The 17,229-nt window shown below is 43.1% G+C and overlaps 1 protein-coding gene across 4 annotated transcripts in view; it reads right to left on the bottom strand.

The window, feature by feature from the left end:
* TULP4 (TUB like protein 4) overlaps positions 1–3,427 on the bottom strand; it is a 225,974-nt gene extending 222,547 nt beyond the window's left edge. The window contains exons 1-2 of one of the 4 annotated variants that reach the window (XM_072829344.1): positions 3,323–3,368; positions 2,380–2,926 (exon numbers count right to left, since the gene is read on the bottom strand). The gene's annotated coding sequence lies outside the window, so the exon portion shown is untranslated. Of the gene's footprint in view, positions 1–2,379; positions 2,927–3,322 lie in introns of all 4 variants that reach the window. The other 3 variants (XM_072829323.1, XM_072829366.1, XM_072829333.1) reach the window with 3 other exon arrangements.
* Positions 3,428–17,229: the final 13,802 nt, after the last annotated feature.

The raw sequence follows: 17,229 nt of genomic DNA, 5'->3' as shown, positions 1-17,229 counted from the left end.
AAACATCATCTGCATCATCCGCAAATTTCAAAAAGGTGTACCCTACATCACAATCCACATGCAAGGGAAATGACCCAGCAAGGATATAACATATATATTACCTTTATCCCCTCTGGACCCTATATTTTTTAAAGGTACTGTGCACTAAATAACTCATTTCCCTGTTTTAACATAGGTATATACGATCTCCAGTGATTAAGTGTTCCTGAGCATCATGAAATTATCATGATTGTTAACATTCTGTATAAAATTTAGAATATTCATGAACAAAATGTGGTCCATACACGTATGTATGTGACACATTTGTATACTAATGGGGCATTTATTAATCAGCCTTAAAAGGGACAGAAATTCTGACACATGCTACAACGTGGATGAACCTTGAAGACATGCTAAGTGAAGTAAGCCAGTCACAAAAGGACGAATACTGTATGACTGCACTTATGTGAGGGGCTCAAAGTAGTCAAACTCAGAGAGAGAAAGTGGAAGGTTGATTGCCAGGGGTCCAGGGAGAAGGGAATGAGAAGTTATTGTTTAACAGGTACAACGCTTCAGTGCAGGAAGATGAAAGTTCTGGCCATGAACAGTGGTGATGGCTACACAACAATGTGAATGTACTAATGCCATGGAACTGTTAAGATGATAAATGTTATATGTATATTTTGCCACACAAACAACAGTATGTTTGGTATGTTAAAATTGAGTAACTGAACATTATCCCAGCCAAATTAAAAGAAATTTTACATTTTAATTACATATTCCCTGCTGTGTCAGCAGTCTCCCTGGGCAAATGAACAATTTCAGGAAGGTAATACTGAAAATACTTCACAGATTCCTAAAGAGGAGCCAATGCAATAACTAAACCAAAGTATTTCCTAACAGAAGTTTAACTCAATTTTTAATGAGTTTTTGTGAATCACATGCATAGCTGGCCCACTCAATCTATCTTCAATCTTTCTCCACATACGGAAAAGAACAGGAGGGAGACTGCAATTGATATTGCAAGTGCAGTGGAACAGATGAAGAATAATGTCTTAGCTTCACCATGCACATGGTAGGCACTCAATAAACATGCCTGATTTCGGATACTCAGTAAAACCAAGAGAAAACCTGGGCTTCACTTTCTGTCCCAGACACTAGCTAGTGAGAAGGCAGACATTCCACTCAAAGGAAGGCCACTGTCTCTCTACTTCTTCCATTACTTCCATTACCATGTATCCTTATATAGGTCAAAGAATTTTTTTTTTTTTTTAACTCAAGAGTTTGGGTGGGAAAAACGCGTGAATAACCAAACTACCACTCTTATAGCTCCATATGAAAACAGAAAGTCAGTCCAACATGACACACACATCTTTTCTAAATGAAGTCAATTTTAAAGTATACAGTAGAAAATACATTATTATTATTTCTCAGGCACAGGAAGCAATGCTGGCTTCCTACTCTTGTATCCTGAGAGCTCCACTGTATTAGAAATTTTCCCCATATGATTTCCTCTAACTCAGGTCTACATACTTCTAACTCTAGAGGTCAACCACCTTCCCCCATCACATGAAGATCCTGCTACTTTCACAGCCCTTACTAAAATAGAGCACTTAAAATTCTTAAAGAAAATTCACGTCTTCAAATAACTCTTTCCTACAAATTAAGTACTATTCTTTAAACTGAGGAACTAAACACTAGATTTGGCTTTTCACAATTTATTCATATATTCATTTCCACAATAGTAAACTATCAAGAAAAGAAGGGGGGGGGGGTCGCCTGAGGTCCTCCAGGTCTTAATGTGGCTATCATTGCAAAATGTTGGGATCAGCTCCCAATATGCCCCACCAGACGGCCAGGAGTCTGGGCAGCTAGCTGCTCTCTGGATTGCAGTGTGGCTCTGTGCAAGGTGCCCTGTCACTTCACATCCATCACGACCTCAAATCCCAGCTATCTGGTGCTGCCGGGCCTGGTGATGAGCCCTCTCCGGGACCACAGCACCATTCCCACGGGCCCCGAGGGCCAAAACTAAATTCCAGTTACTAACAAATGGAAACCCAAGACACAAAGAAGCAGAAATAAAGGGACCCCCGCAAAGATAAGATTTTTGCATTCCTCAAAACCTTAGAAATGAATGTTCTTTCTCTGTGCTTTTTCAAAAACCTGTCTACTGGGAGTCCTGGAGTGCCAAATAGAAAGAGAAGAGCCCCCAACTAAATACAGAAATCCAGGAAACAGTTCCCTGCAAGGGAAGCTGACTGTCCCCAGGAAGAGAAGTGTGTCGGAAGACTTTCTGATCAGCAATTAGCGATTTAGCAGGTATTTAGCAGGTAAGTCGCATCCATCCCCGGGAGGACCGTGTCACCCTCATTTCCTTCCACAAAGCCAGGTGGCCCTCACCTTTCCAACCTTGAAGTGATGTGGCGAGGAAAAGTCAGACACCTCTCCCTGCTGCTGGCCCAAGCGGGTCCAACTTCAGAGCCAGCATCATGCACTTTGTTTTTAAGCGCAGGGAAAAGAGGAAGGGTTGGTATTCTGAGCGGAATCTCCGTTGATTTGCCAGAGGAAACCGTACAGACCAGACAGCAGAAGCGCCAGCGTTTCCATGCAGCTGCCACGACAGGTGACCGGGCCGCTCTGCAGACGCCCCGCACGCTCGGGGCTTCGCCGAGGTGGGGCGGGAAGGGAGGGCACAGCCTGGAGGACGGAAGGTGGGCAGGGGCAGGGGCAGGGGCAGGGGCAGGGGGGAAATCCACTCCGTCCGCACGCTGCGGGTGGGGGTGGGAGGAAGAGGAGGAGCACAGCCCCGGCTCCCCGGGGAAACCGTTTTAAGGGATCTTCTCTCTCCACAATTAAGAAGAAGAAGAAAAAATGGCTCCGAGCCAAACGCCTCCTGATTTACACACACACGCACACCAAGCTCTATTTCGCCCCATTTTCCTGTACGCTGAAACAAAAGGCGAACACGGCTCAACAGCAGGCAGCGCCGCCCGGAGCCCGCCGTCCGCGCCCCCGGGAGAGCCCACCCGAGGCGGCCCGCCCGCCGCCGCCGCCGCCGCCGCCCCCCGCCCCCCGCCCGAGGACCGGCCTCCCGCCCGGCCGGGCCGCCGCCGCCCTCCCCGCCCGCCGCCCGCCGCCGCCGCCGCCGCCCGCCGCGCCCCCCGCCCGCGCGCGCACACGGGCCTGGCCGGCGCCGGGGGCCGCGAGCCCACCTCGAGGGGCGGGCGCCCGGCCGGGCTCGGGAGGGCGCTGCCGGCGGCGCCGGGGCCCGCCGCCTCCTCGCCGCGGAGGGCGGCAGCGCGCGGCCCCGGCGCCCGTGACAGCGGCCCCGCGCCCGCCTCACCTCCTAGCGCCCGTGGCGGCGGCCCCGCGCTCCTCCGCGCCTCTCCGCCTCCGCCTCCAGCAGCCCCGCGCCGCCGCCGCCGCCGCCGCCGCCGCCGCCTCCCCCCGCCCCGCGTCTCGACCGAGTCTCCGCCTCCCTCGGCCGCCGCCGCCGCCGCTGGGCCCGGCTCCGCGCCACGTGACCGCGCCACGTGACCCGGCGCGGCTGGCAGGCGCCTCCCCGGCCGGCCTCGCGCCCTCGCGCGCTGGGGACCCGCGCCCCGCCGGTGGACGCCCGCCCCGCCCCGCCCCGCCCCGCCCCGCCCGGCCCCGCCCGGCCCCGCCCGGCCCCCCGCCGCCCGCCGCCCGCCCGCCGCCACCTGCTCGCGCTCGCCTCCGCCCCGCTGCGCTCGCCCGAGCGCACACTCACGCGTGCACACACCGGCGCTCACGCGCGTGCACACGCGCAGCTCGCCGTCCTCGCCGTGCAGGGCTGCTTCCCAGCCTGCTCCCACGAGGAAAACAAAGTAGTCGGCTCTGCGCCCCCCCGACCTGAGAAATCCTGCCCACCCCGCAACGCGACGGCGGGCGCCCTGCCCCGGCCCGCCCTGGGCCCGCCCTGGGCCCGCCCTGAGCCCGCAGCGGGCGGGCGTCCCACCGCGTCCCAAGTTGGAGCCACCGGGAAGCGCCGAGGCGACCGTCGTCCCAGTGTCTCCGGCGGTGATCTTGGACCTCAGTGTCTGCTGTTCGGTTGGTCTTACAGGGAAGAGACCAGACGGCGTCGTTTCAACAGAGAGAGAATTCACTGCTCTTCTTCGCCACCGCATTGATGTCGTGCTAGGAACGGAAACTTTGTGCATCCATCCTGCGTTTTCCGTCGTGGACAAAGAAATAGCATCACTGATTGTGTGATTGTTCCTATATGTGTACTTAAAAAAATTTTTTTTAAAAGTCCAAGCAGACAAGATTGGGATGCCCTGGAGGGCTCGGCTCAGTCCGTTAATCTGGGACACTGGATCTCAGCTCAGGTCTTGATCTCAGGGTCCCGAGTTCAAGCCCCCTGTCGGGCTCGGCACAGGGCTGGGCTGGGCGTGGAGCCTACTTGTAAAAATTAACTAATTTAAAAAAAAATAATAAATCAGCATTCTTTCTTCCATAAGGCATCAAAGTCCTATGTAGTTAAGTGTAGTAGACACTCTTGGCGTAGATTCTGCACTTTTTTCTATTTTGCCTATTTGCCAAATTTTTAAATCGGCTTCAGATTTAAGAATTCTTGCTTCTGTGAATTTCTGGTTGTCAGGAAAAAAGGGGGGGGCAGGTTGGACAACGTGTCCTTCATTTCTGAAATTCCATGCCTATGATTTCACGAATTTTAGAAAGTGCTACCTAGAGTTCTTTTTAATTTTATAAAAGGTGATTTTTAAATGACAGTATTTGCCTCCTGCATGTGTGCGCATAATATAATACATTAAGTATTTATATCAGCATTATTTGATAATATTTTATAAGCATCCCTGAAGTTAATTTTGAGACCTTTAAGAAATAAAGCTATATTTAGGTCTTAGAGTACTATAAACATAGAAGATAGTCTTCACTCAATTCAAGGTAATAGTCATTCATAATAGTGACTATTCATTATAGTCCTTATGCTTCAACTATCGAGTCAGTATTACACCTAAGGTGAGGAAACTAAAGGAGTCGTTCAGTATGTGGTCCTTACCACAACATGTACAACCTCTAAATAGAACTACTTTAAAATATATACATGACATATTTTTAAGCGTCTGTCTTTTTCACACGCAGACAGAAACTGGGATCAGCAAGCAGGGTCTGGAACAAATCAGGAAAAGTCTGGTCCTTACTGTCAGACTGGTAAACGTCAGCAGCAGAAGGGATCAGAGATGAAACATGCACTTGAAGAACTTCCTTGACCTAACAAATGCAATCTGTAAAACAGCATGAGAAAGATTTAACAAATACCCATCAGGACGAAGCAATTCTCTCCTCTGCAAAATGAAAAAGCATTAACCTTGAAACCACCCTCCCCATAACAAAGTTTTCCCCAGGGACCCATGTGTATAGACTCTTTTATCCAAGCACTTCTGGGCACACATACAGCCAACTCTCTGCAAAACTATAAAGGTCCTCGAGTTTATTTTCTGCCTCTGTGGATTCCCACAGCGTCTGTGCTCACATGAATGGTCTTCGGAGCAACCGTCTTCATCGCAGTCCTGCTTCTACCACTTTTGAACAAGTGATTACGAGAACAGCATGCCTAACGCTGTTTCTTTAACCATACATTCAAACAATATCTACCTCACAGGGCTGTTGAAAGAATTAAATGAAATAATTTATGCAAAGTACTTAGCATAGTGCTTGATGCATAATAGTTAATCAAAAATCCTCAGATTTATTACATGCTCACCGCAGGACAAACACAGTACCTTGTTGGTCTTATTTTTACTTATTGTCTCTGTTCCCTGTTACTCTTCATGGAAGCCCTCCATACCCCCCCCCCCCGCCAAACCCCACCATCATGCAATTAGCAGTCTATTACTCTCTCTGCCTTGTCAATCTGTTGTGAATCTGCATTTTGAGCTTTTTAAAAAAGCTTCTAACTATAAAATGAAAATGATTGCCTCTAGTTTAGAAATCTGAGGCAACAAGGAATCTTTTGGAAGGAGATGTGGTGATAAGCACCCTTTGAGGTCCTGTTAGGTCAACAATTTCCATTTTGTGGTGCTTGTTGGGTCATTTTGTTGTGTTGTGTGTTTTATTTTGTTTGTATCTGTCATGTTTCAATATTAGAAGATCTCGCAACACCTTTGAAGAATTAAACCAGTCCACAATAATTGTTAAATGATAATTATTAAAAGAAAGTGTCTCTCGTATGGCATTCATGACCTCACTCTATTGACTGACTGTCCTTCTGCTCTAGGTTCCAGTTTGGAAAAACCTTCTTCCTACCCTGCCCAAGCTCCCAAAAGTTCTGAGAAATATGTGACCTTCTTTAAAGTTATGCAATCCTTACTTCTGCCTTGGGTCACGCTATGAGGTCCAAGCTCAAACTGGATCTGATAAGCATCTTGGTAACAGTATAATAACTTGGTTGTGACATAAATATTTTACATTCAATATTTGGCTGCACACCCCTGTGCTACTCTACGGCTGAGCCTGAAGGCACAAGGGATTAAAAGTCACAACCAGGTGCCTGAATTGGTCTCTGCCCTTCTCTCTCCAATTTCTGGGCTTGCCCCTTGCCCATCACACCACTGAAAGACATGTAAATACTGACAATCCAAAACTCCTCTCCTTCAACCACTCTCCTGCCTCCTTCTCACCCAGCATCTCTGGTCACATCTTCCCTCTCTCCTGGCCACAACATCATTCTGAGTGCAAAGTTTCTGCTCGTTCAAGCTCTTCAACCACCAAGACATTGGCACGAGGATCAGGAAACTGGATCCTAGATACAGAGAGCCAGAAGGTGTCCATGACAAAGAAGCTAGAGCTTTTGGAGAATAAGATCAAGCCTTCTGTCTGTTAATGTGTCCTGAGAACCAAAAATGCCAGTGCCAGCTTAGGCTTCATTGTGGAGATTCAGCATCAGAATAAGGAAGGAAATGCCCGTGGTCCCAGCCACCTCCAGACTGCTTCCCATGGTTCTGGGTACTAACACAGTCACATTTTAAGAAGGACATTGGGGACGCCTGGGTGGCTCAGCAGTTGAGTGTCTGCCTTTGGCTCAGGGTGTGATCCCGGAGTCCCAGGATACAGTCCCACATCGGGCTCCCTGCAGGGAGCCTGCTACTCCCTCTACCCATGTCTCTGCCTTTCATGAATAAATAAAATCACTTTTTAAAAATCTAGATGTTTATTGATAAGTTGCAGTAAACTCATGAAGGGTGATGAGTATGGTGAGGACTCTAGAAGCTATATTTCAATGTTGTACGGTTTTATATATAGCTGCGGAAGAAAATAGGAATGTTTAACCTGAAAAAAAAAAGCCAGAAGACGATGCTGGTGAACTTTATATGTTCTTAAATTCCTTTTTAATTATTTATTAAGCACCTTACTTTGGACTGAGCACATTCTGAATCAAGAGCCAGTGTGTGTGGGTTTCCAGGAGTGGGATTTGGTTCCGATCTGGAACCATCGGGGAAGTGGTGACCTTGCAAACTGGCAATCTCCTAAAAGTGCCTCAACTTTGGATGTGCAGCATTAGTCTCTGGAAAGGAGGAGTGACCTGTAAAAGTGACCTATAACCTTCCTCCATGAGGCTCAACGGTAAGGCCTAACTAGTTGGCCCCAAGCTGGGAGGCCTCTGATATGAAGGCTCTGATAGGGAGAGCAGAGCCGATGGCACCCCCAGCCTGCTCCTGGGGCTGCCCACTGGGAAGCTGGCATGGACATCCATGGCTGCGCCAGACCAGTTTTGACCTAAACCTCAGGAGGCTGACTGCCCTCTGGGAAGCTGCCGGGAGTGAGAGCCACGGAGCTGGCAGCTGAGGGCTGTGATGTTTGGGACTAAAGACAGTTAGCTAAAGCAGAATGTAGTAGAACTGACTTCACTCAAATATCAAACTCCTGAAACGTGTTGGTCTTATTTGTTATTCTGTTACACATAACCTGTTCCTTATATTTTGGTTTTGATTTGTTTGTTTTAACTATCACATAGAAGACGCAGTCAGCTGACACAGTCAGCTTCTGAAATAGGTGTGCTCACAGGGCCTAGGTTATCTTTGTATCATGACTTGGTGACCAGGGGAGCTTGGGCACATCCCTCCATCTCTGGCCTCCATTCCTCAGGCTGCGGGGTGTGGAGGGGATCTTGTCTCTCATTGTCCTTTCCAATTCCAAAGTTTTCTTAGCTCTTTGGATGAAATTCACTAATAGAAATTTAAAGGGCTCTTTCCTATCCTGTGGCTTCTCTATAGTCTGGATTATTCATACCAACCTCTTATGAGGAGTATTTCATTTTACTAAGCCCTGTGGAAGTGAAGAATGAGGTTACCTGCAAGGCAGTCTAGGGCTTGGGCACACACAGTTTTAGACCTCAGTAGACTTCTTAAAATGTAAATAGGAAAGTGAGTTTTCTACACTTCTCCCTGTAGCTGGTAGACATGCCCAGCTACATTTACTTTCTCTACTTCTGATTCATTCAATTTATACTTCCCAAGCTAGGAAGACTGTAGAAGAAGAAAGACAGGGCATTTCAAAATTACATTTTTATCTCTACACAAACCTTTCCTTTTTTAAAAAGATTTTTATTTATTCATAAGAAACACAGAGAGAGAGGCAAGACATAGGCAGAGGGAGAAGCAGGCTCCCCACAGGGAGCCTGATGAGGGACTTGATCCCAAGACCCCCAGGATCTCGACCTGAGCCGAAGACAGATGCTCAACTGCTGAGCCACTCAGGTGTTCCAATCCTTTCCTTTTTCCATCCCTTCTCCTTTGCCTTCCTTTTTCTTCCCTTGACCATGAATCAAATACATACTTGATAACCAGTAAAAAGTCACTAATGGGACCAATGTTCAGGGATTTCTCTATTTTGGGAGGAACCTTCCATGAATTTTCTGAGAATATAAGTATAGCAAACACCGTTGGCTGTAACAACAGCCATCTCCCCTCTTGAGTGTTACTGAAATGCAATTTATTAAGCTATTCTTGCTCCCCATCCCAGGGTGTTCAAGGAAGCTTGGCCACCACCCTCACCCTGGCCCCATTCCCTTGCTAGTCTAAGTCAGTGGTTCTCACAGTGGGTCCCCCGGACTGTGACAAGCAGCAGTGCCACCATTGCAAGGGAATTGTTACAAATGCACATTCTCAGGATCCACCCCAAACTTCTTGAATCAGAAACACTGGAGTTGGGGGCTTAGCAACTTTAATAGATTCTGTTGTATATGATTCTGATGCATACAAAAAATCATTGGCATAAGCCAATCCTGCCAATTCAATCTTCTTTCCTTAGAAATCAGCAAGTGATCCAGTTCTGGTCAATTAAGCACAGGGGTAGTCTGCTAGGGGAAGCCTTTTGGAAACAGCTTTTTAGCTCTTAAAAAGAAACATAAGGACCCCCCTTTTCAGGGGGTCTGTGGAGTCTGTTTTCATAATACTACCAAGATATCATTTGCATTTATACTCACATTGTCTCATTAATGTACACTGGTCTTTTCCAGAGGTTACATGATGTGTGATCTCACGCAGACAGTGCAGAAGCAGATATGAGAACCTATTCTATTAACCTGTTCTCTATTAAGCTAGACATAACCGAGCCTTGTAAAAAATGTAAAACAATGCCAGTCACTACATTTGTTTTGGAAAACAGTGGTTTTCTTTTTCATAAAAATGTGTGATTTACATTAACACATAAAGGTTTATTAGTATTATAAATACATTAATAAATATTTTTACATTTTCTCAATTTTAATTTATAAAATGGTAAACATCAATAGACATAACCTACATTAAAAAAACAACAACAAAATTTGTCTGAGGTCCTTAATTCTTGAGTGTAAAGGAAAGAAGACCTGAGGAAGTCTGAGAGCAGCTTCTCCCCACAAGGTTGTGGGTGGCTGGGGCTGTTGCTGCCATCTTGTGACCATGAGAGGCACCCGCCCACAAGGCGAGGAGGGTGGGGCCCAGAGAACTGGTTCATGAGGTCCACTTGACCCTCTGAAGACCCAACCCTGGTGTGTATCCTACACACCTTCACTATCTTGAAACTTCTTATTCTCTGAGATGATAAATCCTTTTATTGCTTAAGCAGCTTTAGGTCCAGTTTCCTTTTACAGACTGAAAAATCCCTACCAATCTCTTTCTAACCATTGTAATTTACATTTAGCTCTGAGGACCTCCATGGCTTTTTATATCCATTTCATTTATGCTGTCATAAACAATATTCACGCCATAAACATATGATGTTAACAGAAATCAATAGTTCTCTAAAAGCATATGCAAAAACCAAGCAAAATACAATGAAGATATAATAGAACCCTTACACACTTAGGAAAGTAGACCTTTTGATTAAGACTATATGCTTAAAACTTTGGAATTCCTATTTTTAAAAAAGATTTTATTCACTGTATTTCATTGTGAGAGAGCGAGCACGAGAGTGGGGAGCAGAGGGAGAGGGAGAGAGAGAAACTCAAGCAGACTCCTCACTGAGCACAGAGCCTCACAGGGCTGTGGCTCGATTTCACAACCATGAGATCATGACCTGAGGGAAATCAAGAGTTGAATGCTCCACCAACCCAGCCACCCATGTGCCCCTGTAATTCCAATTTTGTACTTATGTCAATTTTATGTTAATGTTAATGCTAGCCATTTTCAGTCTAACTCAATAAAAAGCTTAAATTTTATTTTTCAATTTTTATCTTTTTAAAAAAGTTTTTATTTATTTGACAGAGAGAGAGAAAGAGAGAGCACAATCAGGGGAGCAGCAGGCAGAAGGAGAGAGAGAAGCAGACTCCCTGCTAAGCAGGGAGCTGGAGGCGGGGCTCGATCCCAGGACCCAAGGCAAAGGCAGTCGCCCAACCAACTAAGCCACCCAGGTGCCCCAAAAGCTTAGATTTTTTAACTGCAAATTCTGAGATTCATACTATGATAAAAGTGATGTTTACCAATAGAACTAGTAGCAACAAATACCAAGTTATACCTATATAATTAAACATGGCTCCAAAGAGAATCACTTATTAGAAACTCAGTAACTTTTGTTACATTAAAAAAAAAAAAAAAACTTTTTGTTTGTTCCTCAGAGAGGAAGAACATCTCTGAAAGACTTAAGTATTTAAGAATTGGATTACAGAAGAGGTCAGTACCAGCAATGATTTACCTGCACTTTATCTACCTTACGGCTGCAAAATAATACAAGAGTTTGGGATGTTATAGCAGAGATGGCTAATCCTCTGCCCAAAACCCTTCCATTGGACAGTTTTAACTAGGCAGGCAGCCTCTAGGGACTTCAGCTCAGGATGACATTTCCTAGCTTCCTGCCCTCCTTGCTCCATCCTAGGTGGGGCCCTATGACTAATGCATGCCAGTGGAATATGAGAAGAAATCATGGGTGTTGCTTCTGGTCAAGGCAGTTAAATGAGTGCACTTCTCCATCCTGTGTCTTCCCCTGGCTGCCAGCTACATGCAAAGAGCTTGAGGCCTCAGGAAACAAAGCCACTAGATGTAAACAGCCTGGATTTCTGAATCAGTCCTAATGGCGAGCTGACTGCCAACAAGAAATGCCTACAAAAGATTGCTAAAGGAGTACAAAACAAGTTTCATTTTGTTAAGCCTCTGAAAAATCCAGCCAATGTTAACATAGATTCTAAGCTATTTTAAAGCACTGAAGCTCTAAGTAGGCATCAGAAAAGTTTTTGACCTTAGGAGAAAAAAGAACAATCTTGTGTTTACTATTGTATCTCCATCTCTAGCGCCTAGAATAGTGCTAGGTAATGCTTAATTTTCAGTGACTACTTGAATGAATGAATAAATAATTGAATAGATGGATGGATGAGTAATAGATACACAAATTAGGTATTTATGTGAAAACTTATAGTTTATTTTTATTCTTTTAAAGACTTTTTTTAAAGATTTTATTTATTTATTCATGATAGAGAGAGAGAAAGAGAGACAGAGTCAGAGACACAGGCAGAGGGAGAAGCAGGCTCCCTGAAAGGAGCCCGATGTGGGACTCAATCCTGGGACTCCAGGGTCACACCCTGAACCTAAGGCAGATGCTCAACTGCTGAGCCACCCAGGCGTCCCAGAAAACTTATAGTTTAGAATAAAATAACATTAAATTTTTGGAGGAAATCTTTTTCCCAGATATTTGTGGGAAAGGCTCATTATTTTAACTAGTATTTATTTCTGTCAATTATTGGTGAGAATATAACATATGATAGAGAAAGTTTAGCTTGGAAAGGTAATTGGACTAGTTTTGTCTTGATATTCTCTGATTTATGAAAGTGATTATATCTACTAATTAAGGGTTCTATATTTAGCTATTTTAATAATGAGTATATTTTTAGATTTTTGAATTCTTATTTTAAGAAGTGAAAATAGATGACATAAGAAATCCATATCTCTAAATGGTTTTCAAATTACATACCAAAGTAGTCATTCTAAATCAAGTACATATAATTATAGGCAAGGTATCCTCCAAGAAATTATAAGTTTATGGAATTCTGACCTTACAACCCTAAGCACATATTGTGATAATAATGAATATCAGTTGGTAAGACAGTAAGAAAAATATTTGTTTTTGATATTAGTTTTAAGAAAAACTGTGATACTATATGAGAAATTTCAGGGGGTGAGAGAGAAAATATATGGTTGATATTCATTCATTTCACTAAAGTAGAATTCTTTTTTTCCCCTAAGATTTCATTTACTCATTTGAGACAGAGAAGTAGAAACTGTGAGTGGGGGAACCCTGGGTGGCTCAGCGGTTTAGCGCCTGCCTTTGGCCCGGGGCGCGATCCTGGAGTCCTGGGATCGAGTCCCACTCGGGCTCCCCGCATGGAGCCTGCTTCTCCCTCCTCCTGTGTCTCTGCCTCTCTCTCTCTTTTTCTCTCTCTATCATAAATAAATAAATAAATCTTTAAAAAAAAAAAAAAAGAAAGTGTCAGTGAAGGAGAGGCAGAGGCAGAGGGAGAGGGAGAGGGAGAAGCAGGCTCCCTGCTGATGACATGGGGCTTCATCTCAGGACCAGGAGATAGTGACCAGAACTAAAGGCAGACATTGAAGCAGCTGAGTCACCCAGGCGCCCCTAAAGTAGAACTCTAAATATTAATTTTATTTGTGTTAATAAAACCAGAAGATGGAGTAGGAAGTTGGCCTAGAAAAATAAGACAACACAAAGTCTGCAGGTTAAATGTTTTGGATTTTTTTTTTTTTTAAGATTTTATTTACTTACTCATGAGAGAGAGAGGCAGAGACACAGGCAGAGGGAAAAGCAGGCTCTGCACAGGGAGCCTGATCTGGGACTCGATCATGAGACTCTGGGATAATGCCCTGAGCCGAAGGCAGACGCTCAACTGCTGAGCCACACAGACATCTTTAAATAGTTTTCCTAGAGGTGATTCTTTTTAAAATATACAAATATGGGGCACCGGAGTGGTTCAGTCAGTTAAGCGTCTGACTCTTGATTTTGCCTCAGGTCACGATCTCAGGGTTGTAGGATGGAGACCAGTGTCAGGCTCTGTGTGGAGCATGGAGCCTGCTTGAGATTCTCTTTCCTTCTCCCTCTGCCCCTTCCTACTCGCACTCTCTCACACTAAAAAAAAACAAAACAAAAACAAAAACCAAAAACACATTTGTGGCATGTAAATAAATATATATATATGTATTTGTGTTAAATGGTTAAATGTTAAATATTTTCTGCTAACTTTCCCCAATCTCCTGAGCAATAGAAGAGATGCTATGGAGTAGACTAGTTGCCTAGCAACCCAAAATTAGTGAGACATGTCCCCTTTCATTGACTTGATTTTAAATCAAGCTCTTCAAGGGGAACTATTGAGATGAATGACAAAAATATAAAACTCATAATGCTAGCACCATGCAATGGATTTTAGGAACAAAGCTCTATATGTACTCCATATAGTAGGATATTGAGGTTGGTTTGGAAAATATTAATTTTAGTTTGGAATATTCTATCTTTTCCTGGTGAAGATTAAACTTACCTAAAATGGCTCCTACTGGGGAATCTAAATGGCTCAGTTGGAAGAGCGTGCAACTCTTGATCTCAATCATAGGTTGGAGTCTTACGTTGGGTATAGAGGTTACTAAAAAAAGCCAAAATTTAAAAATAAATGAATAAATAAATAATAAAATGGCTGCTTCTAAAGTAGTAACTATTTGAAGAAATGGATATATTAATTAGCTTCAAATGTGGTGATTACTGTATACATATATAATCATCAAATTGTACGTACATGGGACGCCTGGGTAGCTCAGCATTTGAGTGTTGCTTTCAGCTCAGGGTGTGATTCCGGAGTCCTAGGATCCAGTCCCACATTGGGCTCGTAGCAGGGAGCCTGCTTTTCCCTCTGCCTATATCTCTTGCCTTCCCGCTGTACCTCTCATGAAAAAAATAAATAAAATCTTTTAAAAATTGTACATGTATAGCCATTGAATTGTACACCTTATATATGATTCTTAATTGTCAAATATACTTCAATTAAAAAAAAAACAACCCTGCCTTCTAAAGACTACACAGGTAAAGACCAAGTCAAAAGAAATTAGGGAAAATGTTTTGAATTTAACAAAATTAAAACACAATAACAAAAAATGACTCTTGCTGATGAAGACATGGCTCTCCAGTCTCTGTGTAGGGTTTATTTGTTGTTGTTGTTGTTGTTGTTGTTGTTTTAAATAGTATTGGGATGCTTGGGTGGCTCAGTGGTTGAGCGTCTACCATTGGCTCAGGGCGTGATCCCAGAATCCCGGAATTAAGTCCCACATCGGGCTCACTTAATGGAGCCTGCTTCTCCTCCCTCTGCCTGTCTCTGCCTCTCTCTGTGTGTCTCTTGTGAATAAATAAATTTAAAATCTTTCAAAAAAATAGTAAAGGAAGTATAGAAACAAAAGAGTAAATATGAGGTCTCAGGCCAACCTTTGTAAAACCTTCTATGTGGTGGTTTCCAAAGAAAGAAAAAATATGCAAGGATACCATTTGTAACCCCCCAATGTGGGTGTTTATGAAGTAGAAAATTATACTTTTTTTGCAACACAAGGTAAATGCATTACTTTTCTGGTAGAAATTAAGTCTGAAATCCAAATCAAGTTCACTTATTCCAATATACTGCTTCTAAGAAGAAACAATATATTTTGTACCAGCATTTTATTTCACTAACATGACACAAGAAGCAAAGGGAAGACAAATTCTAGGGTATGGAAGGTCTGGATCCCCAAAGCAGAGACAGAAACAGGTGTCTGCACTTTTAAAATGCTTGGTCAGAGCTCCTCCTACTGGAATAATTTAGTACCATCCTGTCGGACTCCTGGTCAAGAGTCACAGTTTTCACGGCTATAACACAGTGTTACATAGCCTATAAATCACATCACATATTCCTTCTTTATGGCAGGCGAAACATTTCCCATTGTGATTTGTAAAAATCCATATCACAACTTCCATTTACCTTACAACTGATATGTACACTGAGATTTTGGTTACATAGAACTTAAGACCTGCCTTGGAGAATTCTAAGTGTTTATTCATTTAACCCTCACAACCACTATATGAGAGAGGGATTGCTCTCCCCTTGCTGTCATGGCTGAGGAAACGGAGAACATGTATAGGTCTATTTTCTAGGTATTTGATATTTTTAATGCTATTGTAAAGGCATTTCTAAAATTTCATTTTCAATTTTTATTGCTTCTATATAATATATGCTGCTAATTTATATATATAATTGATTTTTGTTTATTGATCTAGTATCCTAGGAATTTGCTAAATTCAATTGTCAGTTGCCTTTTTTAAAGATTTCATGAAGTTTTCAACATACACAATCATGTTGTCTGTGAATACAACACTTTTACTTCCTCCTTTGCAATCTGTGTACCTGTCAGTTCTTTTTCTTGACTTACAGCACCAGCTAGGACTTCCAGCACAATGTTGAATAGAAATAGTAAAACTAATGTCCTTACCTTGTTTCCAATTTTAAGGCAGAAACACACAGTCTTTCGCCATTGTATGTTAATTGTAGTTATTCCGATAGATGCAATTATCAGATTGAGGAAGGTCCCATGGTTTTCTAATTTGTGGAGAGTTTTTATCACGAATGAGTGTTAAACTTTGTCACTTTTTCAGCATATATTTGGTGATCATATGGTTTTTCTCCTCTATTCTGTTAATATAGTGAGTTATGAGTTACACCGATTGACTTTTGAATATTAAACTAACCTTGGTCAATTGGTCATGAGGTATTATCCTTATTACATAGTCCAGATTTTATACCTGTATATCTATATATATCTATATCTATCTTACCTTACTATATATAGTTAGATTCCACTGAATAATAATTTTGTAAGTATCTCTTTTCATGAGAGAGTTTGGTTGATAATTTTTCTTATAATATTAGTTCAGATTTGCTTCCAGGTTATGTTGGCCTCATGAAATGAATTGGGAGGTATTCTCTCCTATACTATTTTCTCAAAGTGCTTAACAAAGGTATCATTTTTTCTTTAAATGTGTGATAGAATTTCAGTTGGACCTGGAGTTTTATTTGTGGGAAGATCTTTGATTAAACATTCAATTCATTACAGTGTCCTTTAAATGTTCTAGTGGCAGGAATAGTATAAGGCGTTCAGCTTTCCTATCTTATCTTGTGTAAGTTTTGATAAATTGTATTTTTTTCTTTTCTTTTTTTTTTTTTTAAATTGTATTTTTTTCAAGGAATTTGTTGTTGTTGTTGTTTTAAATAGTAAAGGGAGTATTGGGAATGCCTGGGTGGCATCTAAGTTTTTATTTTTTTTAAACAGTTTTTTAAAAAAGATTTTTATGTATTTATTCATGAGAGACACAGAAAGAGAGGGGCAGAGACACAGGCAGAGGGAGAAGCAGGCTCCATGCAGGGAGCCTGACGTGGGACTTGATCCCAGGTCTCCAAGATCAGACCCTGGGCTGAAGGTGGCGCTAAACCACTGAGCCACCCAGGCTGCCCGCATCTAAGTTTTCAAATTGATTGGCATAAAGTTCTTGTAATTTTCCTTATTAAGCTTTTAATATCTGTAAGATCCATTTGCTCTTTCATTCTTGATATTTCTTTTTTTTTTTTTTAAGATTTTATTTATTTATTTGATAGAGCACTCCTGCAAGCACACAAGCAGGGGGAGCAGGAGAGAGCGAAGCAGGCTCCCCACCTGAGCAGAGAGCCTGCTGGGGGCTCGAGCCCAGGACCCTGAGATCATGACCTGAGCAGAAGGTAGATGC

Source organism: Canis lupus, chromosome 1, assembly GCF_048164855.1.
Source record: "Canis lupus baileyi chromosome 1, mCanLup2.hap1, whole genome shotgun sequence".
In the NCBI taxonomy this organism is placed as follows: Eukaryota; Metazoa; Chordata; class Mammalia; order Carnivora; family Canidae; genus Canis; species Canis lupus.
This window is presented reverse-complemented; position numbering and strand designations above follow the sequence as displayed.